At 34.6% G+C, this 25,376-nt stretch overlaps 1 protein-coding gene across 4 annotated transcripts in view; it reads left to right on the top strand.

Moving 5' to 3' along the window:
• Nucleotides 1-25,376, top strand: part of MEGF10 (multiple EGF like domains 10) — a 106,313-nt gene that overhangs the window by 34,713 nt on the left and 46,224 nt on the right. The window lies entirely within an intron of this gene.

Genomic DNA, 25,376 nt, shown 5'->3' with positions numbered 1-25,376 from the left:
AGCGGTGCCATTGGCCGCGGCCGCCGCGGCCAAAGAATAAAAGCCGCCGCTTTTCTTTCGGACCCGAGCCGATCTCGGGAATCAATAAATGAGCTGAACTAAAGTCACTGGCTCCGAGTCTCCTTCCTTGCGACGGACACAACACAAAATACTTTAAAAAGTATTCAGTTATTAATAAATGCTTGTACTAAGACCCAAGAGAACTAATAATTGTGCTGTATTAGCATACTCCAAACCCTCGCAAACTGATTGGTCCAGACGGACAGCGACCTGATTGGTCGAAGCCCCGGCCGTGATTGGAGCGCTAAGAATCTACTGCGATTGGCTGTGCCGATCACGGGAGATTCAAAGCGCTGCCATTGGCCGCCGAGCCGCGAACCAGCCCTATATAAAGGGCTGCCGCGGCTTGTATTCTTCAGACTGTTCCTATTCCCAATAAAGAGCTGAACTCACTAGGATGGTCTCACGTCTCCTTCGAACCGATCCACTTCCGATCTAACAATAATAATAATAAAACATCAGATTGCATTGAAAATATTATGCCTTCTCCCAGATGCAACTTTTAACATTCAGAAGAGTTTTAGGTACCTTTTCCAGGAAGAACAATCTTTTTTACCTGGACTTACTTCCCAGGTCAGATTAGCAAACATTACATGAATAGGTTTTACAGATTTCACAACTAGGTTACTCCAGAGCTTGCTTCAATTCAGCCCCTTTCTGTTGAATGTACATAAACAAATGATATTGAACACTGAATTTTTTTGTCAATGCTGCTGATGGGATGCCTTCAGGATGGCTAAAGGAACATAGTTTTTTTTTTCTCCAAGCACCTTGCTGATGCTTCCCAGGATCTGCCATCAGAATGAACCATTTCACTCCACTGAATGGTTGAGATAGCCCTGATAATGTCTTTTTTCCTTTCATAATGGCTTTGGACCTACTTTAATGGAATACTAAAGCTTTGTTTTTGTCTGTAAAAGAGCCAAGTGATGTGCCATAGTTTCTCAACTTCTCAAGTAACTTCTGATTCCACCCCCCCTTGCCCCTTCTTTTCTAGTTCTTTGTAAGATCAGCCACGATTTCCCTGCATTTTGCCTTTCATGTTGTTTCTAAACAGAGTTCTTTTATATCTTACCCTGAGGGTACACTCAAACCAGTCCCAAACATTGAATTTCTCACCATTGCTCTGCTTTGTAATAATTAGTCATAGAATCAATGAACATTTGTTTTAATGATTTAATAAGCACATATTACAAGTTTAAACATTATTTCAAACAAAAAATTAAGAAAAAAAATCAATGTAATGTCCCCAAAAGTAGGTTGGTAAAAATATGTTATTTTATGCTTCTATATGCTTGTCTTTGGCCCATCAAAAGATATTTCTAGAGCCTGAAATGTGTTTTATGAAAACAGTTAAAAAAGAATGCTATGTTACTGAAAACACTGTGAAAGAATATATCTCTACAAATATTTTCTGTTCAGCAAAGCAGTTGATATTTATATTCTGACATAAAATCAAGTTATTAAAAGTTTATTCCCTGTATATAGTAGATCAATATCATTTCAGATTAAAAGAAAACAACAAGCCAGCCCTTAGAATTTGGATATCAGTTTACAGTTTTGTCAGAATTAAGAGAAAGATTTCTAAAGCAGTTGGAACATTGATTGCTATTTCAATTGCAGAATTTATGGTGAAAAGAAGCCACAATAAAAGCAATTACATGATAATTATAATCTTAATAAATGTGATTAGAGACTATTCATCAGCAGAAGTAATATAAGATTATTATTATTGTTTAGCGTATGATGAGAACATGACAGAAGAGAATAAGGGATAAGGGAAGAGAAGGGATAACATTGTTTACCCTAACTGGTTTGGGTAAAAAATAATAAATAAGTTATCATGGTTTGTTGGTTAAAGTGTGTGTAACTTTAACTACAAGAATGTAATTAAGGGTGTGGTTGTAAAAGCACCATAAAAGAAGCAAGTCAATTGCAGCTCTCTCTCTCTGGCTTAATGATCCCTAATTACTGGATGGATTGATGACTGCGTTTTTTCCTTACTGGAACGGAGGAGAGAAAGGAGTGTTGATTTCTCAACGGAGAGAAGAGATAATACGGACTGATTTATTGTAAGTGAACTGACATTGGCTATACAACACGGATTTTGCAAATTGAGTATCCCCGACTGGACTGACTGAAATGATACATGACTAATGGACCGTTTATTTTGACTATGCTATAATTCCTAATGGAATAAACTATATTTTTGATAGCACAAGCGTATCTGTTTTTTTACTGCGTGTTAACTAAAATATAAACTTATCTCACACATTTACCTGTCTGCCTATCTGACTACGCTACACATTCTGTTTAGTTTGTTTTCCTTAACACTTGTTGGGGAATTCAGGCTTAACACTGGTTATGGGCCCAGAGACTGCAAAGTCAGTTAAACTAGGATAAAAAACAGGTTTATGTAAAAAGTGAGATTTTGTGTTGTTACACGTTACAGTAAACAGACAGCTGTGTTTTTATTAATTATAGTTTTATATCCATATATTGGAACATGGCACGTCAGTCTACAAAGTTTGTCCCTTATATCCAAGCTGGATGGAACAAACTATGTTTCATGGTCTATGAAATGTAGTCTACTTCTACGAAGAGAAGGTTTGTGGAACATAATTGAAAACCCACCAAACGTAGAGGAATGGGATACTGAAAATGAGGAAGATAGTCAAAAGATAGAAGACTTTAAACATAAAAATGAACAAGCTCTTTGCATCATAGGACTAACACTATCTGATCAGCAACTTGTTCATATACGCGAAGAGCAAACAGCTGTTGGGTGTTGGCAAAAACTGAAGAGGATTTATGTCCGAGATAACGTTGGTGCTCACATAAATCTAACATGGAAGCTTTTCCGGACGCATCTCCAAAAGAATGGTAATATGCTGAGTCATTTGAATACTATGAAAAGCATTTTTCAAGGACTGACTAAATTTTCTCTGAACTACACCAGGTTTACATAATTCTATCTTCATTAGATGAAAGTTTTGATGACTACGTAACTTCCCTTGAAATTTTCCTAAAGAAAGCCTAACTTTAACTGATATCACTGGCAGATTGATTGAAGAGGCCAGAAGAAGGCTTGAAAGAGATCAGTTAAGGAGGGAGCAACCTCAAAAGGAAAATAATGAACCTACTGCATACACAATTAAAAAGTGTTTTAATTGTGGAGGAAGAGGACATTTGGCAAGATTTTGTAAGAAAGCAAAGCGCCAGAATGCAAGTCAAAATACTGGAAGTCATCAAAGAAAAAATAAAATTTTTGAGTTAGCCATGTATAGTAATGGAGTTGTGAAAAATAATTTATGGGTGGTTGACAGTGGAGCATCCCACTGTATAACAAATGATAACAAAAAATTTGTAAAAATGTCCATGAGTTCACAGCATATCTCATTGGCAAACGGCTGGAAAATGAAAGCAAAAGGTGAAGGTATTGCACATTGTTCTTGTATAAAAGAGAACGTAAAAATGTTATATGTACCTCAACTTAAATTTAATTTGCTTTCAGTTAGAATGTTGGTTAGATTAGGATACGTAGTTACCTTTAGGGGAGATACTTGCTTAATTGAAAAAGAAGGTAAGAAAATTACTGCATCTTTAAGAGGTGAATTGTGTGTGTTAAATGATAATGGTTTAGAGGTGGCTAACACAGTTTATGATAATAAGAAACCTCATGATGAATGTATTCACTTGTTACACCGACGGCTAGGTCATTTAAATTTTAAAATGATTAAGAGAACTGTTCAACTATCTACAGGAATAAGTTTGAAACCTTGTAATAAGTATTTGCAATGTTCTGCTTGCAATCAAAGCAAAAGCAAAGTCATACCGGCAAATAGAGTTGATGGATTTACTACCAAAGAGCCTTTAGAGGTAGTATTTGCCGATATAATAGGTCCTAAAAAACTAAGTGTAGGTGGTGCTCGATACATATTAAGCATAATGGACCACTATTCTAGGTATGGTTCCTGTTTTCTAATGAAGAGAAAAACTGAAACGTATCTAAATTTCTTTAATTGGTTAAAATTTGCAGAGAGGAAAACTAAAAAGAAATTAGTAACTCTTATAACAGATAATGGTGCGGAATTTACAAATAATAAATTCCAGAGTAGACTTAGGATGGCAGGTATTCAACATAAAAAGTCTGCACCATATAGGCCTCAACATAATGCCTTTATAGAGAGACGAGGCCAAACACTGCAATCAATGGGACAGACTATGTTGTCAGATTCAGGATTACCTGACAATTTGTGGGGAGAAGCTATAATGTGTGGTAATCACATATTAAATAATGTTGTTAATTCAACAACAGGTGAATTACCATTCACACTGTGGCATGGTAGGAAACCTGATTTAAGTTACATTCACACATTTGGTGCACCAGCATGGGTGCATATCCCTACACAACTCAGAAACAAAGGACAGCATAGAGCTAAAAGATTATTTTTTGTTGGATATCAATCAAATCATAGATCCTATAGATTCTGGGAACAAGGTACATCTAGAGTATACTGCAGTGCTAGTGCACAATTCCTAGAACATATAGTATGGAATAGATTAGAGCAAGATTCAGATAATCGTGTAATTATAGAAACCTACAAGAAGCAGAAAGAAAAGACTAGTTATAAAAAAAGTCCAATTAAAGAAGAAGTCCATGAAGAGCAAATAGAACCAGAACAAGAGGAAATAATTGATCAAGAAGAGATAGATAATCAAGAACAGGAAATAAAGGAAAGTCCACCTGTAAGTCCTGTAATACCTAGACGCACAACAGGTGTAACCAGACCACCTGAAAGGTATCAGGCAAGTATAGTTTGCCAAGTAAATAAAGTTCCTACTAGTATAGATGAACTTAGGATGTATCCTGTAAAGGATCAGGAGAATTGGCAAAAGGCAATGGAAAAAGAGTTAAATTCATTAAAGGAAATGAAAGTATATGAAGATACCAAATTACCTCCAGGAGAAAAATCCATTGGGCGCAAATGGATATTCAAAGTAAAGACTGGAAATAATGGGACAGTTACTTATAAGGCTAGGTTAGTAGCTCAAGGATTTAATCAAAATGCATTTGATTATGATGAGGTATTTGCACCAAATTTAAAGGCTACAACTTTAAGAGCAGCTTTAGTGTGGGCAGCTAAGAAGAATTATATCGTTAACCATTTAAACGTAGAAACTGCCTATCTACATGCACCATTGCAGCATACAATATATTTGAAAAAACCAGTTGATATAAATGATAATAAAGCAAATAGCAATGATTGTTGGAAACTCAAAAAGAGTCTATATGGATTCTGGCTATGAATGGAACCAATATATTGTGAAAGAATTAAACAATATAGGGTTTAAATCTGGTTTAGCAGATCCATGTATGTTTAAAAGAGAAAATAATGGAACGGTGTCATTATTGTTATTATTTACAGATGATATTGCTTTGATTACTAATACAAATAATGAAGCTACTGAGATTATTTCATTATTAGCCAAAAAGATAAAATTAAAGCATTTAGGTGAAATTAAAAAGTATCTAGGATTGACAATTAACAAAACCAAAAATGGATTTAAAATATCTCAAGAAGATAAAATTTGCCAATTAATTAAATTGTATAAAATGGAACTTTGTAAGCCGGCAAAGACTCCAATGAGTCAGGAAGTTTGCCAAACTGATGCTCAAAGTCCCAAATTCGATAAGACCATCTATCAATCTTTGATTGGTAGCTTATCATATATAAGCAATTGGTCAAGGCCAGATATTGCTTATAGTGTTAATCAGCTGGCACGATTTAATAATGATCCACATCAATGTCATTGGCAAGCATTAAAGAGAATTTTAAGATATCTTAAAGGAACAATGCACCATGCATTGTATCTAGAGCCAAAAGGTGATTTGATTCTTAGTGCCTATGCAGATGCAAGTTTTGCAACTGACATAAACACTAGAAAATCAACATCTGGGATGGCTATATTATTTGGTAAGACACTAATAGGGTGGAGGTCAATCAGACAACAGCATATCAGCTTGTCCACGATGGAAGCAGAATTTTCATGTCTGTCATTACTATGCACTGACTTAATTCTGTACAAACAGTTATTATTAGACATGGGTATAACTGTTAAAGATTCCATTATTGTGTACGAGGACAACCAGGCAGCCATACAGTTAGCTACTAATATTGCTGTAAAGACTAGATGAAAGCATACTGATTTAAGATACTTAAATGTAAGAGAATCTGTGAAAATTGGTCTAATTAAACTAGAGTACTGCATGACGGAAGAAAACATTGCAGACCAGTTTACAAAAGCTCAAGGTGTAGTAAAATTTAAAGAGAGTTGTAACAATTATGATTTAAAGGTGTAAATGGTTATATTATTATTATATTATTATTATTACCCAAAAGGGGAGAATGTTAGGGATAACATTGTTTACCCTAACTGGTTTGGGTAAAAAATAATAAATAAGTTATCATGGTTTGTTGGTTAAAGTGTGTGTAACTTTAACTACAAGAATGTAATTAAGGGTGTGGTTGTAAAAGCACCATAAAAGAAGCAAGTCAATTGCAGCTCTCTCTCTCTGGCTTAATGATCCCTAATTACTGGATGGATTGATGACTGCGTTTTTCCTTACTGGAACGGAGGAGAGAAAGGAGTGTTGATTTCTCAACGGAGAGAAGAGATAATACGGACTGATTTATTGTAAGTGAACTGACATTGGCTATACAACACGGATTTTGCAAATTGAGTATCCCCGACTGGACTGACTGAAATGATACATGACTAATGGACCGTTTATTTTGACTATGCTATAATTCCTAATGGAATAAACTATATTTTTGATAGCACAAGCGTATCTGTTTTTTTACTGCGTGTTAACTAAAATATAAACTTATCTCACACATTTACCTGTCTGCCTATCTGACTACGCTACACATTCTGTTTAGTTTGTTTTCCTTAACACTTGTTGGGGAATTCAGGCTTAACATGTAACATATCTACACAGTCCACGTAAAACTTCTATGGAGGTATAGCAGTGGCCTCATAACTGGATGTCCAATTCAGCTATCCAGGTGATTGCCTGTGGCATTGCTTCATGCAGATCTTCTAGGGAACCAAAGAACACATGTTGTGAGCAATCTTGCACAATATGTATAGTAGTTTGCATATCAGCACCATACTCTCAAAAAGAGGAATTTCCATCCCCACTGAGAGGCACTTCTTCCAGTATCACACCTAATTCTATTCAATTTCAAACAGACAAAGTGAGGCAGATAAAAATCAGATGATTTGGTAGAGGGATCACTAATGGTCAGGCAAGAAGAATATACCTTAGATCATTCCTCACTCCAGGTATTTTGGGGTTTAAGCTGGGTAGATGTTAAGGGAATATCTGTTTTCAAAGCTTGCCTACAGGATTTCAAACTTGTGATGGGTTGTGCATTATCCTGGTAAATAGGGAGGACTTTGTTGTATATATCCTTGGCCATAGCCGAATGAAAGCTTGTTGTCATCTAATGTGGGGAAGTATTACTAAGTAATGGTAACCACTGCAGAGGAATGAGAGAAATAATCACCCATGTCTGTAGCATTCCTTAAGCTACACATGTTCCCTGAGTAGTGCTAATTGGGTGACAACCATCAGATGCAGTTGTACTGCTCTTTTGGGCCATGACAAACAAGTGCATAAAATCAAATACAAGATTATTATCTTGTATCTGTCTTATTTAAAGACAGGCAGTCCATCTAGATTTCAGGATGCTAAAACAAACTGCACCTTGAATTAGATGCAGAGGCAGACTGGCAATCAATGCAGATTGTAGAACAGAAGTGTAAATATGTGCTCTTCTAACAGCTAGCAATTTGTATTGCTGCATTCTGCACCAATTTATTTATTTATTTAGAGTATAGCAATGTTACAATAATCTGGAGACTACAATTAGGAGGCTAACACATAGTTCTGGTTGCTTGAGACTGCTAGCCCATTCTATTCACTGTCATGCACCATGGTGCACCATAGGGGATGACCTAGCTTCACACCAGAAAGAAAGATGAACCACTGAAGCCACCTTGCAAACAGGTGTCACCTCTGAAGAGATTCAGCATTCTGACTGTCCTCATGAAGCACCAGCTGGTCTTCCTACCAAAGTGGTACCTATTTATCTACTTGCATATAACATGCTTTCAAACAGTTAGGTGGGCAGAAGCTGAGGTGACATGCTAAGACAGTGCTAAGACTTGAACCAATGAAACAGAGACTATCTAGGCTTCCGGTGGCACTTCCTTCAAAGATGAACCAAAGACTGTGTTTGTGCGTGGCTTTGATCTGTGCTTATCTTGTTGGAGGGTCCCAACGGGACTGGATCCATCTCGGACTCACCTCGGAGGGGTGAGGGAAGAGGGGGAGACTGCTAGCCAGGTTGAGGGGAGCTGCATCTCCCCTCCCTGGCTAGGTATACTCCCCTTGAAGACAGGAGGTAGCGGCAGTTTTAATGGCTACCCCGAAGACAGAAAGTTTCCGGGACTTAAGTGTGTGCTGGAGCGGTGAAGTGGTGAGCGGCATGTAACCAGGCAAAGGATTTTGGATTTTTCTTTTCACAACTCTGTGAACCAGAAGGAAAGAGCCCTCCTTCACAACCAGAAGGAAAGAGCCCTCGTTTAAGAGTGTGGCAGCGGCAAATGGAAAATAAGAGGAAATTATAAGGTAAATAAAAAACCGGACCATAAAAGGACTATAACAGAATTTGAGACCAAATTTGGAATAAGATACAGAAATTGCCATTAATTAGGCATTGAATAGAATGCTGGACTTGCCCAGAATTGACTATATTTAAAAGAGCTAATGATTGAAAATTAGCAGAATTAATACAATTGAAAAGAAAAAAAGGACTTTGAAAAATAGAACGCGATATCGAATTCCATCTAATGGTTAAAGGCACTTTTTCTCTTATGATTTCATGGAAAATTACTGGTCTTACAAATGTATGAATGAGAAATGAAATGAAATAAAAGACTATATTATAACAATAACCCTGGAAGCACCAAAAAAGGAGGATTGCAGCAAAGGGACAAGTGAAGATAATATCTTGGGACTGTTTGGTGTTGATTGTGACAAGGAGACAGAAGGATTAATAAGAGGAATTGAGATAAATGGATATTTTGGGCAAAGACTAAAATAAAAGACTCTGACTTTTAATAAAGAATAACTCAACTGATTAAAAAAATGGAAGAAATGGGCAAAGAATTCAAATTGGAACTGCAAACTGTGAGAGGAATGTTAAAAGAAAAAATGGAAATATTGGACATACTGGCAGAAAAATTAATGGCAATGCAGTTCACAGAAGAACAAAGAAAATTTAAGGAGGAGTTCAAAACTTATTGGGAATTACCTTCAGATTATTATATAATGATATGGTTATATGAATATCTCTGGAATAAATATAAGATTTATTGTAGATTGGGAGATATACTATGTGGATCCTGAATATATTAGTTATATTTTATTTTTTACTCTTTTTTGTTTGTTTATTATATATCAGCTTTGAGAAAGTTAATGAAGATAATAATGTAAAATAAAATAAGTAAAATGGTAAGTTGAAAATGGAAATAATAGGGGATAAAGAGTGGAAAATATATGTGAAGATGAAATGTTTTTGATATTGAATTAATGAATTCAAATATGAAGTGAGAACTTATTTAACGATCAGTGGAATAGATAATGATTTGATATGAAATTAGATAAGAAAGTTGGAAATGTAATTATGACTATGCATGAATGTTGTAACCTGGAATCACATTGCTCACTTGAAGAGATGTGTAAAAAATAAAAAATAAAAAAACTTTTCATAAAAAAGAAGAAACAGAGACTATCTCCAGCATCATTAAGCCACTGAGCCATTGCGCCTTCCCTCTGTACCAAATGAAGCTTTTCAGGGCAGTCCCATTACAGTAGTCCAATATGGAGGTAACTAGGACATGTGTGACTGAGCAGAGAGTCCTGATCTAGGAAGGGGCACCATTGACACATAATACAATGCTGTACAATTCAAAGGCCCTCCCGGTCACAATTGCCACCTATTCCCTGAGCAGGAATTGTGTGTCAAGGAGGATCCTCAGTTAGCATACTAGGTCTGTTTAGTCAGTGGCACCCTATTCAGCATTAAATATGGCATAATCCTAAAACCAATAGGATCCAAAACTCAAAGCCATTCAGTCTTCCCAATGTTCAGTTGAAATCTGTTGGACAGATTGTGTGGAATGGTTTATGTTCAAATCATTCCTCAAACATTACCCCAATCATCTCTTCTGCATTTACTGTACAACAAGTCTGGCATCCAGCTGCTAGCAAATCCAAGTGATTTTGTACAACAGATGTTGGGCAATTTCCTTGGAACATTCCTACAAGAGGTTCTTGAAGTTCCCTTTACACAAGTGAGTTTGTGACATCAGATACAGAGCTGTGCAGCAGCAATCTCAATAGGCTCTATAACAGCAGAGAACTACTTTGATTCCCCTTACTGCCACAAGGTAATACTTGTTAATGCAATGTGTGAAATCATAAATGAGACACGTATTCTATTACACCAGAAATGCCATATAACCTCTCCTCAGACTGCCTTCTTCCTTCTTCTCAAATATAGAATATATACTATGGTATAGAATTCTTTATTGTCCAAGTGTGATTGGATACACAAGGAATTTGTTGTGGTGCATATGCTCTCAGTGTGCATAAAAGAAAAGAATATTTGTATATATCATAAAAAAAAGTTTAGTCGGGACACTTGTAAGTTTATTGCCACCAACAGTGTAAAAATAGTGCACTTAAATCTACTTTAAATGAGAATATCCTGTTTTTACTGAATTTAGGCAAATCAACAAACTTTATGGTATTAGGCCTACCAGATTTTAAAAATCTGGATAATAGCAGCAAAGAGTGAGCATTACCATGTGCCTGTTTGCTCCTATTTAATGAATTTTTTTTACAGCCTAGATCAGTTAGTTCTATGTTGTATTTTGAAATTTCAAGGAATTTAAAAAGATGTTTAAGGCTTCAGCTTCCTGATAACAGTACAATTGTAGTTTCCCGAAGCATAGTAATAGCAAAGATGTTTGATAAAGATAAAATATAAGAGATGGGAAACTGCTTTATGATAATAAATATCATAAAAAGCTGAAATCAGCCATCCATTTTTGGCATCCTGATACCATTATGCCATTTTACATTAAACACCTGGAAACTTGCAAGATCACAGTTGAAATCATGTAAGTTCTGATATAAAATGATTGAATCTCATGAGATTCTGTAAGATCTCAGTATATTTTCATGTGAAAATCTTGACTTTAGAAATTTAAAAGATCCTTCAGTTGGACCTCTCATTCCCATGTATATTGAATAGCTTATTTGTGATTTATATTGACTGATGGTAGCTTTCTAGGGTGTCAAATCCCCCTTTTCAAATCCCACTACGCCCTGGATTGAATGTGTGATCTTCTGAATGCAAAGCATGTATTCAGAAACTGAGCTGATATTTCTTGTTAAGGCATGACAGATAACAAAACAGAAACAAAACTCCATGTCTTTTTTGCTTTTGGAGCGCATGTTTATTATGGAAATTTTCAGACACAATCTTCATGCTTCCCTGCAGTGTCATTTACCATCAAGAATGTCTGTGAAGGTCTTGTAAAGTTCCATACTGCCAATTATTTTTCTCACAGGATCTGGCAGATGCAGAAGAGAGTAGAAACAGCAGTTTTTGGCACAATTTCTGTGGGATATTCACACGAAGTACAACCTCTGCCAGATTCTCAGAGAAGCATTTCGTTTTTAATCAACTGCTGAAAGACTGAACTCAACCAAAGTAGGCAATTGCATTTTCTCAACCCAGAAGCAGAATAATCAAGGAATCAAAGAAAAAAAACCCCTAAACTACAATTTTTTTAAACTGAACCTGTATAGAAGATGTATTAAAGCATCAGCTGAATATTAGGCCATTTTCTGGACTTACACAATAAGAATCAGACCTGGGTTTGAGATATATTCCTTCTGAATTCTGTTACTGGTGTTTCATGCCACTATTCTGGCATAATCCTTGTCCTTTCTTAAGGACAGTAACACAATCTTTCATCTGGTTATTGTTCATTGGTCTCCCTCAGGGTTTAATCTTCATGCTATTTTATATTTTCTTGGAATTAGAAAGATAAATTGTGTAATGAATGAGAAATGCTTCTTGTATGGGAATATTCAGACAAATACTTCTTGTGTGGGGATATTTGGGCTGTTTTAGATGGCGTAGAATTTGTCCTATGTCTTCAGAATTTGGCAACATTTTTGCACTCAACCATGGTCCAGGAAACTCAAATAATGGTTGGATTTCTTTAGTGCTTTATTCAGATGAGAATTTATATGCCAGTTAAAAAAACGCATAATTGCTTGTATATCTTAATTATATCTAGGTTGGATATGAAGCTATTTTTGAAAAATGAAAAATCCAAAGAGTTCAAAACACAGCAGGATTTCAAAGTTGCTTCAAGCTGAGCCAAATTTATAGAAACCAAGCTCAGTTCAATGTAATAATATATATTAATACATCCTTGATGGATATTTCCACTTGGATATATTCATTTAACCAAACTGAAATGAAAATTAGTCCATTCCTTTAACCTGAACATTTTGAATTTTCTTTTTGATTTCCAAAGTATGAGCTATCCACCCAATCTTAAGTCAATTGCAAATATGACAGTCATTCCTCCCATATTCTTATTCAAGTGATTCATTAAAAAATACCAAAGACTACATCACCTTTGTGGTATAATATTAGGTTTGCTCCACCAGTCTGATGAAGTTTTAATGAATACACTTTGAGTACAATTTGCTATCCAGCTGTGTTTTCACTTAGTTGTCATGCCAGCCAGCCAGCACTTAACTAGCTTGTTAATCAGAATGCCATGGCTAGTTTGTCAAATGCTTTACTGGAATTCCATCTACAGCATTCCCACAATCTGCTAAGAAAATTATCCAATCAAAAATTGAAATAAGATGGATCTGGCAAGACTTTTTTTTTTTGCCTAATCCATGCCTAATTATTGCATTGCTTTCATGGTGCTTATTACTCAGTCTGTTTATGAATTATTCTAGAAACTGTTCTGGTGTTTGTTTCATTGCTTCTCTATTCCTCTACTTTAGAACATAAGAGTAATATTTTTCTGCCTTCAATTATCTGCCCACCAAGCCATAAAACACCACACCCATCAAGCCATGCCCACAGAACCGGTAGTAAAAAAAATTTGAATCCCACCACTGGTCCAAATCCATTTGGCATTGTTTCTTTAACATCTCATTATCTATGACCAGAAAATGACAAAAGGTATGCTTACTTTGTCCCCTCTTCGTTTAGCACTGAGCTTGATTTGTTGTCTGCAAGATTGCTAATCTGAGGTCTTTCTTCCCAGGTTTATAATGCATTTCCTATAAATATTTCCTGTTTTCTGCTATAATAGTAAAATCTGCTTCACTAATCCTTGCTTGGGTCAGACTTGTTCTCAAGAATGCTTAAACATCCAGTTAGAATATTTCAATTCCAACAATTATGTAACATGTTTTGGTTTACCTTGAATTTTAGTCCTATCCACTGCAGTCCTGTCACTTCATCCTATTGCTCACAGCTGACTGGCAGAATTTATTCTATCTAGAATCAAAATAGGAAATGACTATTCTGCCTTTTCTTTGTTTTCTTTCTTTAAAGAATGAATGTTACCTCCATTAAGAGATTGATATGCTAGATTCCTCTTCTTATAAGAAGCTCTTTTTAAGCACCTTTGCCAACCAGCCTCAACTCATTCTGAGCATTTGCTTTTCTGATACCATGGAATTAACTCTGAAGTACCTGTAGGCTATGTCCTATACAGGTTCTTTTTTCTTCAGATTCTTGATAGGTTTTTTTTGTACAACATATTGTTTTCTTCCATTCTCTTCCATTTTTACTCTTCTTTTGAACTTTTTGCAATTGTGCTTTTAGGATCTTCTTTTTAAAGAACTTCCAACATCTGTCTTCCTCCCCTCTCTGAAGGAGAAAAAAAACTCAGGAATTTCCTGAAAGGACTATGCTTGGCAGAGTTTATATTCCAACATATGTTGGGTTAATTAAAATCTGCTATTACTGTACTTCATGCTTCTTTCATAGACCTGGCTCTGAACATATTTTGAATAATTCAGATGACTGTAAAATCATGAATAAAAACATCCTGGTATGTTTAGAAAGTGAAATGAATGAACTTGGCTACACATGATTATCACCTAAATTAGTAATCTTAATCTGCCAAGATTTTCTATTGCATATAATGTTACTTTTCAATGGAACTGGCTGAGATCATTTTGTGGCAGCCAAAATTATGGTACCAATAATGGTACCAAAATTACATTAAAGTACACAACTTTTGCTTGTGCATTAAATTCTGATAATATAACATGGTGGCTACCCCAATGGAAAGAAATAAGTGTTGTCTCAATTATTGTTGGAAAATACCGTAACTGCCCAAATGTGACTAAAATAATAAAATAATTTTCCAAATAATATTTGCAAAATATTTGGAAAATAGTAACTAAAGTTCTGCATATTTTCAAAGGAGGATTTTTTAAAAATACATATTACTAAATAAATTCAATATTTTACTATACTTTAAAGTAAATTTTATACTTTTATAACTTTCAGGAAAATAATTTTTGATATGACTATGTTGTAATCCCATTTCATTTACGGACATTTTTCTATTTCATTTACTTCATAAAGCAGAAAATAAACATGTTAATTAAAATATAAATGATAATAATTGACATCATAGGTATTAATTAATTGAGATAGACCAGGATTAGACATTTTCAGTAAGTAAATCACTTTTTTTCCTACTCAGACATGAAAAACAAAAAAAGGAATGGAGTTACTTTTATAGTGACATCTGAAAAGACACTGAAGATAGAAACAGACATGAAAAGACAAGGAAAATCTTCCAAAAGGTCTCTATATTCAGAAGGAGGTTCCAATCTTGAATTGTAATGCTAAAGGACACCAATGGACAGATAGTAACTGATTCAAAGAAGTTAAAAGAAAGATAGAAAGAATGAAATATTGTACAATAGGGGTATCAATATCAAAAATCTTCATCCTTATGATTAGGTCCTGTGCACATTGGTCAGCAAATGTTTTCCAATAATTTCAATAATTTGCAGCATCTTTGGCATCATTCCAAGGGTCATTAATAAACTTAAGATCTTCCTTAAGTGTTTGGCACCATGTTTGGCATCAAATTTATGTCAGAAAATTGATCCAATGAAAATGGAGATAGATTACCATCTTATTCACTGATTTAAAGTGGTAGAGTTCAGAAGAGACTTCATGAATTTTCCTAGTATTGTTAGGAATGAACTAACAATGCTAGGGAAAATGACTAATTAAAATGACTAGGAATGATGATAAATATGGTATGGTTGGTATTACACTTTTTAAATAGGATGACTTACATTGACTGGCATCCTATTTAGGCAGAAGAGTAGGATTGTTGGTATTTATGTAAGCAAGAAATAATCAGTAAAAAAATAAAACAAAAAACAAAAACCCTAACTGCCTTCAGGGATTTTGTATTTTTGCAAAGGGATGCTGAAAGGATACAGGAAGGTAGGAAATGAAGCTGCTATATGAGCATAGAAGAGGTTTTAAACATGGCAAGCCAATCAGAATTAGATTTTATCTCACTATTAAAAGACATCACTGATGCTAATAATACAATTCCATACTCATGGTCAGTGGTATGGGAATCACAACAGATAACAATAACATCAAAGTCACCACTAAATGTAGCTCAGTGGTAAGCCACACTCATATTTGTGTTTTCTAAGTTTGCCGTCATCATGATTCTCTTCCCACACCATATTTCCTGTTGTCAGTACATGTTTAAACAAGCTTGCTATCTTCCTAAAAGTTCTTCAGTATTGCATGTTACAATTTATTTATGAATATTGTGAAAAAAATAAAAATACAGTTTAAAAAAATAATGTATATGAATAATATTTGTTCTTTTTTTTTTTTGCCTTCATGGCTCAAAAATAAATAAATTGAATGATGAATATGTTAAATGGGAAAAAACCCTACAATGTAATAAAATAAAATAGGAACAAAAGATTCTAGAGGAAACTAGATATGAAAGGAATTATACATACAGCAATGTGAATATATATTGCTTGAATACACATGAAACATAAATTGAGATCTTTTTCTTGTAACTAAAATAGCAACAATGATTGAATAATATTACAGCATCCTAAAAAATAGCCAATTTATTATGGCATAAGTTTCTGTCAATCATTCCAGTGTTATTTTACAAACAAATGTTGCCATAGTATATATACAGTAATACATCCAAATTATCCAAATTATCAATCACCCATATCTTTCAATAATATGTCACATTCGGGACTTCCGGTTTGAGCTTCTTCGGCGACAGACCAAAACCTCGTCTCTGGAGCACCCCGAGCCGGCTGGTTTTGGGGCTAAGCCACCCCGTAGAGGTGGTGAAGAAGGGGGAGACTGCTTGCAGGGTTGAGGAGAGCCGGATCTCTCCTCCCCAGCTGGCCATTACTCCCTTTCCCGAAGGCGGTTGTAGCGGTGGTCAGAAATGGCCACCACAAAGAAGCACTCGACCAGAAAAGAATGTGCAGGAGGAAGATAAGAAGAGAAAGTTTTGGTTGACCGGGTCAAACAGCAAAAGCAACAAATAAGGTACCCTGGAATTGAAACTATTAAAAAAAAAACAATAACATTGTTCCCTAAGAAGATTTTTAAGCTGCAAAGGAGAGAGAAAAGGGAAAAGATTTGATTTTTTTTCTCCTTTTCCTATACTGACAGCTAAGAGACTTAAGCAAGAAATTGGAAAAAAATCCACTTTGACATTAATTGGCATTTAATGCTGAAAATAAAAAGTCAAAGGGATAATAAAGATTTCTGGATAATCAAAAGTTTTTGAAAACAGGAAAGGAGAGAAAAAGAATAAAAGGGCAGGATCTGGAAGGGAGGAGACTGCCTGGAATTAAAAAGAACTTACAGCAAAATCTCAACAAGACTTCCAAAAGATACATTTTAACTGAAATATCGCAACAAAAACCCCAGGAAGAGAAAGTGGAAATAGAAATAAGAAGAAATAACTTGGGACTATTTGGATTACTTGATGATTTCTGGATTTTTTTTGGTTATTGTATTTGAATGACTAAAATCAATCGGGTGGTTGTTTAAAACTGTTTAAAATGGCTCCACTTTTAGAAGAACTGAAAATGGAACTTAAAAAGAAGATGCACAAGAAGGGAGAGGTTCTTTTGGCTTCGTATTTCAGTTTTTAGAAATGGAGATTTGGAATTATGAGAAACAACAAGAAATGCCTGCAGAACAAGAAGATTGCGACAAAGAAGAAGCCATCTTTAATGAACAAGTAATCTTAGGTGGGGGAAAAAAAGGAAAGGGGGGAAAGAGAATGAAAAGTTTAAGATTGGGAAAAACAACTCCAAAAAAAAAAAAAAAAGAGTGAAAAATACGTATAAAATCAGAAAGCAACAGAAGAGGGAAATTCAGAAGAGAGAATTAGAAGTAGAGAGACAGGGGGGTAAAAAGGGGAGGGAGAAGATGAGAGGGAAGAAAGAAAGGAAAAGAAGTTATAAAGGACAGAAACAAAATATAGAGAAACAGGGCCTATTTAGAGATAATGGGTGAAAATTTAATGGAAAAAGGGATTCTGCAAAGGTACATAAGATAGTATTGTTATATTAGAAACAGAAATAATTTTAGAAAATATGATTAAAATTATGGATAAAATATTTGATAAAATAGCTATTGTAATTCAGTGGAATGCTTGTCAATAAACAAATGTAACAAAATGAATATTTAATGATTTACAAAACATATGTGAAGAGAAATAAGGGAAAAATTAATTATGGAGATTATATGTGTCTTTAAGGAAGTATGATATTTAATTGAAAAGAAGTGTTAAAGATGTTAAGATTTTAATGATTATTAATGATAGAACTGAACTGGAATGGAATGAGGGTTTCTAATTACATATATTTATAATCTTTTTTTTAAAAGAATATAGTGTGTGTTATAAGAATGTACCAAACAGAATTCGATTGGAAGTTATGTATTATGTATTATATTGAAGGTCATAATCTTAAGGTATATATTGAAGTTTAAATAAGAGTTTAATGGATGTAATTAAAAGATATAAAGGTGTCATACTCCAATTAGTAACTACAGGAGAAAAATTGTTTAATGAGAAAAGATAATATGAAATTGAAACAGAACAGACAAAAGTATAAATATAATGATTTGAATTGAGATGAGATAATCAAAATAAAATTGAGAAAATTAAAAGAGGGGAAAAACTATATAGAAAATGTAGAATAGTATAAGATATAGAATAGAACACAAAAAGGAGCATGAAATTGAGTTTTGTGTCTGTATAAAGAAGTTCAACCTGGGACCATGCTATTTTCAAAAAAGATGTTTTACTTGTATTTTGTATGTGTGAAAACCCAAATAAAACTTTATTTAAAAAAAATATGTCACATTCATTTTATTATATTCTTTCTATTATGGATAAAGAATGTGCAAGTATTTAGTTGAATAGTAAGGGTAATCCTGCTGCCAATGTTGTTTTTCAGCCCATCCATAGATTTCTTCCCATTATATTTAAAATTTGCATGCATTCTGAGACTGAACAACAGCCAAATCCATAGCCACACACCCAAACAATCAAACCACTTGTCTCTTTCACAGAAAGAAAAAAAAAATAGAGCAGTTTGCTTCTTCTACACAACCCACAATCCATGTATATTCCTTTTATAAACATAACAAATCCTTTGAAAACTATTAGAGGAAATCAGTAGAACTGAATTAAATGAAAATTTGGGGAACTAAGGAAAAACAAATTGATTTGATGGTCAAAAGAGAAAAGCATGATGCAGCCATTTGACCTTTTTCTTCTAAATGATTATTTCGTGAAGGAAAAGGATGTAAAAAAGGGAGATAAACTCATGATGCCTACTTTGAAATGGACGCACAAGGACATAGAAAACTTGTTTCGTTACATATTTTAGGATGTATGTTTTAGCCCTTTCTTTCAAAATTAATCAACACTTTCACTTTCTTCTATGTATTCATGCACACCACTAGCTTATGTCACCTTCATTCAAATTTATTACATTATTTCTCTTTGTCTTAATTTCATAGATCCACAACATACTATAGTTCTTTCATGAACTTCATTGTTAATTTATGCTCATATATTTTCTTATCTTACATTCTAAGTAGCATGCTATGATCATCATAGATGTTTTGCTTATCATCATCATTCTCGTCAGTTAAGGCTTTCAAATAATATTTTTAATAAATAATATTTTTAATCAGATTGAGAAACTATAGACTATATAGTCCTTGGAAATTAACCAGTTTGTTTGGGTAGATTTTGTCAATTATAACCAATCAAATTTGTTCACAGTATTCCATGCAATCTAGACAAGAATTATTGTTCTCCACATTCCCTCAATGTGGTTGTATATGTAGCGTATTGATACACATTCAGAGTTATACACAATTTAATATTGAAAATGTGTTTTTAGATAAGGAATGTGGAGGCAGGTCAGTAGTTTTCTTGAACAATAGAATATAGTGGTAACCTCCTGAAAAATTGCTTCTGTAATCAAGATTTTAAATGCAGTTGATATGTAATAGTTAAAAAACTTAAAACGTATGACTATATGATCCCAGTTATTGTTGCTGAATTTAACCAGGGTTACCTCAGCCTGTATTAGTCATCCTTTTCCCACAGAAATTAATAGCTCAAGTTAGTTGGGACAAGTTTAACTTACATGTATTTCAAAGACTGACTCTGGAACAAGCCCAATAGCTGAATGAAAGTCACAAATGAGCTTTGTAATAGAGTAGGGATTTGAAGTCAGGTCACTCAATTTAAAGGAACACTAGGCATGTTGTTTTCGAGTTATTTAATCATTCCTGTCTCTTTGTGTCTTGCTGGATTGTGTATCAGTAACTGCTTCTTTGAATTCTTGTAAACTCTCATGCTTGTGACATCAGTAATAGTATCTAACCACATTGTCTTTGACATTTTTTCATTGCCTTCAATTTTTCCAGACATCAGGATCTTCTCCAAGAACTCTTACTTTTGAGTTATGCACCCAACAGTTGTAAGCTTCATTATTAGTAAATTCAGAGAACAATCTGTTTTATTTCATCAAACATGGAGTGATTTGTCCTACTTTGATTTGAAGTACTCTTAACAATTTTCCTCAGCACCTCAATTCAAAGGCCTCAAATTTGTCTTTGTCCAGCTTTTCAGATGGTACAGCTTTCAAAGCCATATGTTCCTATCAAGAAAGCCATTGGCTTTGTTAACAGTGTCCAATTGCTGCATTCAGGCATAAAACGCTACTATTTGCTTGGTATATAGTCTGGACTGCAAGATGAAAAGAACACTCTAAAGGAAAAATAGAATTGCAAGTAGATAAGCTCATATTCTGAATAATTTTCAAAATATCTGAAATAATTAATCACAAATAATAAGTTGATGGAAAATCATATGGTAGATCCAAATGTATAGTTTTGGCTGGTTATTTTGTTTGAATTGTTCTTTGCAACCATCAGGTATTCTATGGTTATTTTTATGCTATTGTGTAGAAGAAAACAGAACTGCATGCAATTCTGTTATTATCAGCAGGAATATTCTTGGATTCAAATATTACAAATGTTCTTATAAATATTAGCTTGGATTCATTGAAGTTTATTTTTTTCTCCTTTTTCAAAAGATATTAACAAAAGAAAGTGTAGGTGGGATGAAGAATCTAGAATAATCATTGCATAGATTAGATTGATAATTTATTTACTATAACTCAAAAATAGATCTTAAAACAATTATAAATCTATGTAGATGTCTTAAATTTTATATTGCAGTGTAAAAAATCACAAAGTTGCTTTTCAGCTTCTCAAATTTATGAAAGCAATTTACAAATAGTGGATCTTAAACAGTCTAATAATATTTATTGAAGTTTAATTATAATGTGAAATGATCTAATATGAATCTTTACATATATCAGAGTCCCAATAATAATTCTGATATTCCAGTTATATTTATACCTTTAAAAAGATTTGTTCCCAAAGCTTCTTTTGTAAAAACAATTGTATTTATCACTGAAATACATAAAGTTTTATACTTTTCTTGTTGTTGATAGTGAATACATATTTTGAGAACCCAATGAATTTTATTTATTTAATATATATTATAACCCCCAGTGTGAAATTTCACTTGAGATATGGGTAAATGTTTGCTGTTGCATATTTTTATGATCTTCCCAATATGTATTATAGAGTTCTAAAATAGTAATCATTTAAAATAAAATGAATGTTCAAGAAAAATGTGAATTATGAGGTTTTCATAGTATTTCTATTATTCATCATACAGACACAAAGAAATATAATTAAGGGGAAAACCATCACAAGTTGTATTTTACAGTAATATGTTATTTTGTTTTTGTTAGCATTTAAAAAAACAAAAATAAGTGAATTTGTGGTTCTAAGATAATTAAGGTAATTAAGCTTTCCCCACCATTCAATCATATCTGATTCTTGGAGACTGCCTGGTTTTTTTAGTAAAGTTTTTCAGAAGTGGTTTGCCATTGTCTCTTTTCTAGAACTGAGAGAAAGTGACTGACCCAAGGTTACCCAGCTGGCTTTGTGGCTAAAACAGATTAGAGCCACAGTCTGATGCCTTAATCATTATACCAAACTTATTATAGATAAACTATATAAATAGTTAATATATATGATGACAAATTAACAATCTGGTATTCTCAATTAACACTCCATTATGAAACATTGTCATGTTATTTATTTTCTTCAGTCTTGTGATCTAAAATCCAATGTCTAGCTAGAACATTATCAAATATTTGCTTTCATAAATACCTGGATATTCAGCCACTATAATATCAATTAATGAATCAGAATAGAATTGGAAGGGACCTTGGAGGTCTTCTAGTCCAAACCCCTGCTCAAACTGGAAACCTTATATCATTTCAGACAAGTGACTGTTAAGTCTCTTCTTACAAATCTCCAGAGATGAAGCACCTACAACTTGGGTGGCAAGCCATTGGTTATTGTTGTCACTGTTAGGAGGTTTTTTCTTAATTCCAGGTTGCTTCTGTCCTTGATTAGTTTCTAATTCAGTTCCACTATGTAGAATCCTAATGATCCTGAAGTGCTAGTCTACCCTGGTATTTATTCAAATCATTATTGTTTTATCTGTCATGATCTGGCTTTGAAAACCTGAAGAAATTGTCTCAGGGCTCTGACATTCAGGGGGCTATGTGCACAAGATTTGTGTCTTGAAAGGTTTACGACTCTACTACAATTTACTTCAAAGCTTAATACTTTCATCAGTTTGTTAATTGATTTCTATTTGTGATCCTTTCAAATATTAAAATGGACTGAAAAAAATGCTGTTTCAGCTCTTAATAAGTCATAATAATATGATTTATGACTGAAAAAGTGTAAATTCAAACTCACAGTGAGATGTAATATGCAACTTACTTTAACATAAAAGAAGTAGCATTTTAAGGATAATTGGGTGTTTCAATAATGGCATTTGTTTAATAGCTGTGCAACATTTTATGCGTACTGTAGGTTTTAGTTCTACAAGTGAGCTATGCCCTATCAGGTCTATATTAACACCATAGCATGCATGTACACAGTAGGGATACATCACATCCGTTTTATTTTACATCATTGCTGCTTAATTGTTCTTTAAAATTCTTCAGTGATCAGTGATACTTTATTCAGATATTTCAGAACATTTAAATCAATTTGCAATGTTTTGGTTAGAACAATTTTTCTTTCACTTTAAAGAAGACTAACCTGAATATAAATGATACTAAACAAAGTTAATCTTGTAATCTGGTAAGTCTTTAGAAAAGCTCAATTTGTTCAATAAACCTAATGCAAGCATACATGTATTTTCAACACATTGTTTTCCAAGATTAAAAAAGGCTAAATACCCTGGTGAATGATAAGCACAAAACACCACAGTCCAACATACTTGCAGTTCAATCTCAGACAAGAATTCACATATTTTCATCTTAGTCCTTGTCAGCCCTGCAAGATAGTTCAAACAAGAAGGGCTATTAATTCTATCTTTAATGGAAGGTTACATTAACAGAGTATTGCAAGTCTGAAAGTGCTTCTCTCCTCTCTTGCATTTATAATCCCAGAAACTAGGGAAACTTTTGATATATCTCCTACATCCCCAATTTTTCTGCAGATGGATATAAGGCTTTACTGGGAAGATTGGTGGGTGACAGCAGAAATTATTAAAGTTCTATCCCAGACTAGATCCAGGGCGTGAAAACTCAGAAGACTTCTGGTAGGAGGTTTAACATCTCCAGGTTTCTGTCCTGTAGAGCAGGGCCCACCTTTGTGCCAGTGGCCCCACCTTTGGCCAGACAACCTTTTTAGGACTGGGGGAGAGGGGGTTTGCGCAGACGTTTTCCGACGGTAACATGAGGACCAGCGGGTAAAAACTGCCACACCCGCAGGCCCCCTGCCTCCTTCAGCCCCATCCCCTCCCCCCGCTCTCTTGCTGCTCCACAGCCCAAGAACTTTCGCGGGGCGCAGCCCCCCGCCCCCCCCCCCCCCCCACCCCTACCCCCACCCCCCCCGCCCGCCCGCCGTCAACCACCCCGCCTGCCTGCCTTTTTGTTTGCCCGCGAAAAGGGCGTACCCCCACAGGCGGCGGCGCGGCCAACCCCCACGGGCGGGGAGGCCGCACCCCGCCCCCTCGGCCCCCGCCAGCGGCGCTGCCCCCCCTCATGCCCACCCCTTTCTTGCGCCGGCGGCCCACCGTCCAGCGCCGGTGAGGACCCCCGAGAAACTTATTTTTTAAATTATTATTAATTTTATACATACTGTAGACTTAGATGTTCCACTAGAATTACACACATGAACATATTTTTTTTCTAATTCACCAGAAGCATTTAAATTATTTACATTATAAATAGGACTACAGATAGTCCTTGACTTACAACGGTTTGTTTAATGACTGTTCAAAGATATGACATTGAAAAAAGTGACTTATGACCATTTTTCAGAGTTATGACAGTTGCACCACCCCCTTGATCAAAATTCAGATGATCGGCAACTGGTTCATACTTGTAACTGTTGCTATGTCCCAAGATCATGTGATCCCCTTTTGTGACCTTCTGATTACCAAAGACAATGGGAAGCCAGATTAACTTCATAACCGGGTTACTAATTTATCAACTGCAGTGATTCACTTAACAACTGAGGCAAGAAAGGTCATAAAATGGGGCAAAACTCAGTTAATGAATGCCTCGCTTAACAACAGAAATGTTAGGTTCAATTGTGGTCATAAGTCGAGGACTACCACACACACACACACACACACACACAAACACACACAAAATACAGTTTGTAAGAGCATATTGTGTACTATATCCACAGGGTAGTTGTTTAGCAGTAAACTTTACTAGAGTGGTAAAGAAGCATAGCAATGAATAAACAGTAATACAAAAATTACATGTTGTGTTGAGTGGAGGGTTTTTTCCCTAGACCCAACCATGCTTTATTGTGTATTACAAATCACAACATCATTAGACAATTGTGTTCAAGACAAAGCTTTCACATCTAAGTAATGTACAAGACACATTAATGGGGAAAAAAAATCTTTGTTAAGAACCCACTATTGTTATTCGTGCAGCCTGAAGAATTTAGCTTTATGCTAGAGTAATGATCGGTCTGAGGAGACGCCATGAGTCTCCTCTAAGGTCTAAATAAATATGTCTATTTTGCCTCAGGAGAAATCTATGGGAATAATAGTCACTAAAGTAGTCCAGTGACAATTATTAGCAAGGATATTTCCATTTTATTTTCAGTTCAGCAGGAAAATGAAAGCAGATGCTGTAAGCATATATATAGTAAATTCCTAGTGAACTTGATATGATCTTTTAGAGGTTATTTATAGTTTTACCATTTAAAAAAAACTTCCATAGCATTTTTCTTTGAAACTTGGAAAATAATGTCTTTACAAGGTTTTACCTTATTAAACTTTACAATAGGAAGCTCTTAAGCCCTTTTGGCAGCTCTTGAGCCCTTTTTCAAGATCTACATATAATGAATGTCCATAACTGGTACTGTTTGGGCTGCTAATTCATAGTATATAACTATGTTTTATTTTTTTTTAAGATTATTTTCTTAGATTCT

This window comes from Notechis scutatus, chromosome 2, assembly GCF_049901735.1.
Source record: "Notechis scutatus isolate UNSWTSFEM ecotype Mainland chromosome 2, rNotScu1.2, whole genome shotgun sequence".
NCBI classification, from domain to species: Eukaryota; Metazoa; Chordata; class Lepidosauria; order Squamata; family Elapidae; genus Notechis; species Notechis scutatus.
Note: the sequence above shows the minus strand (reverse complement) of the source record. Positions and strands in the feature narration are given on the sequence as shown.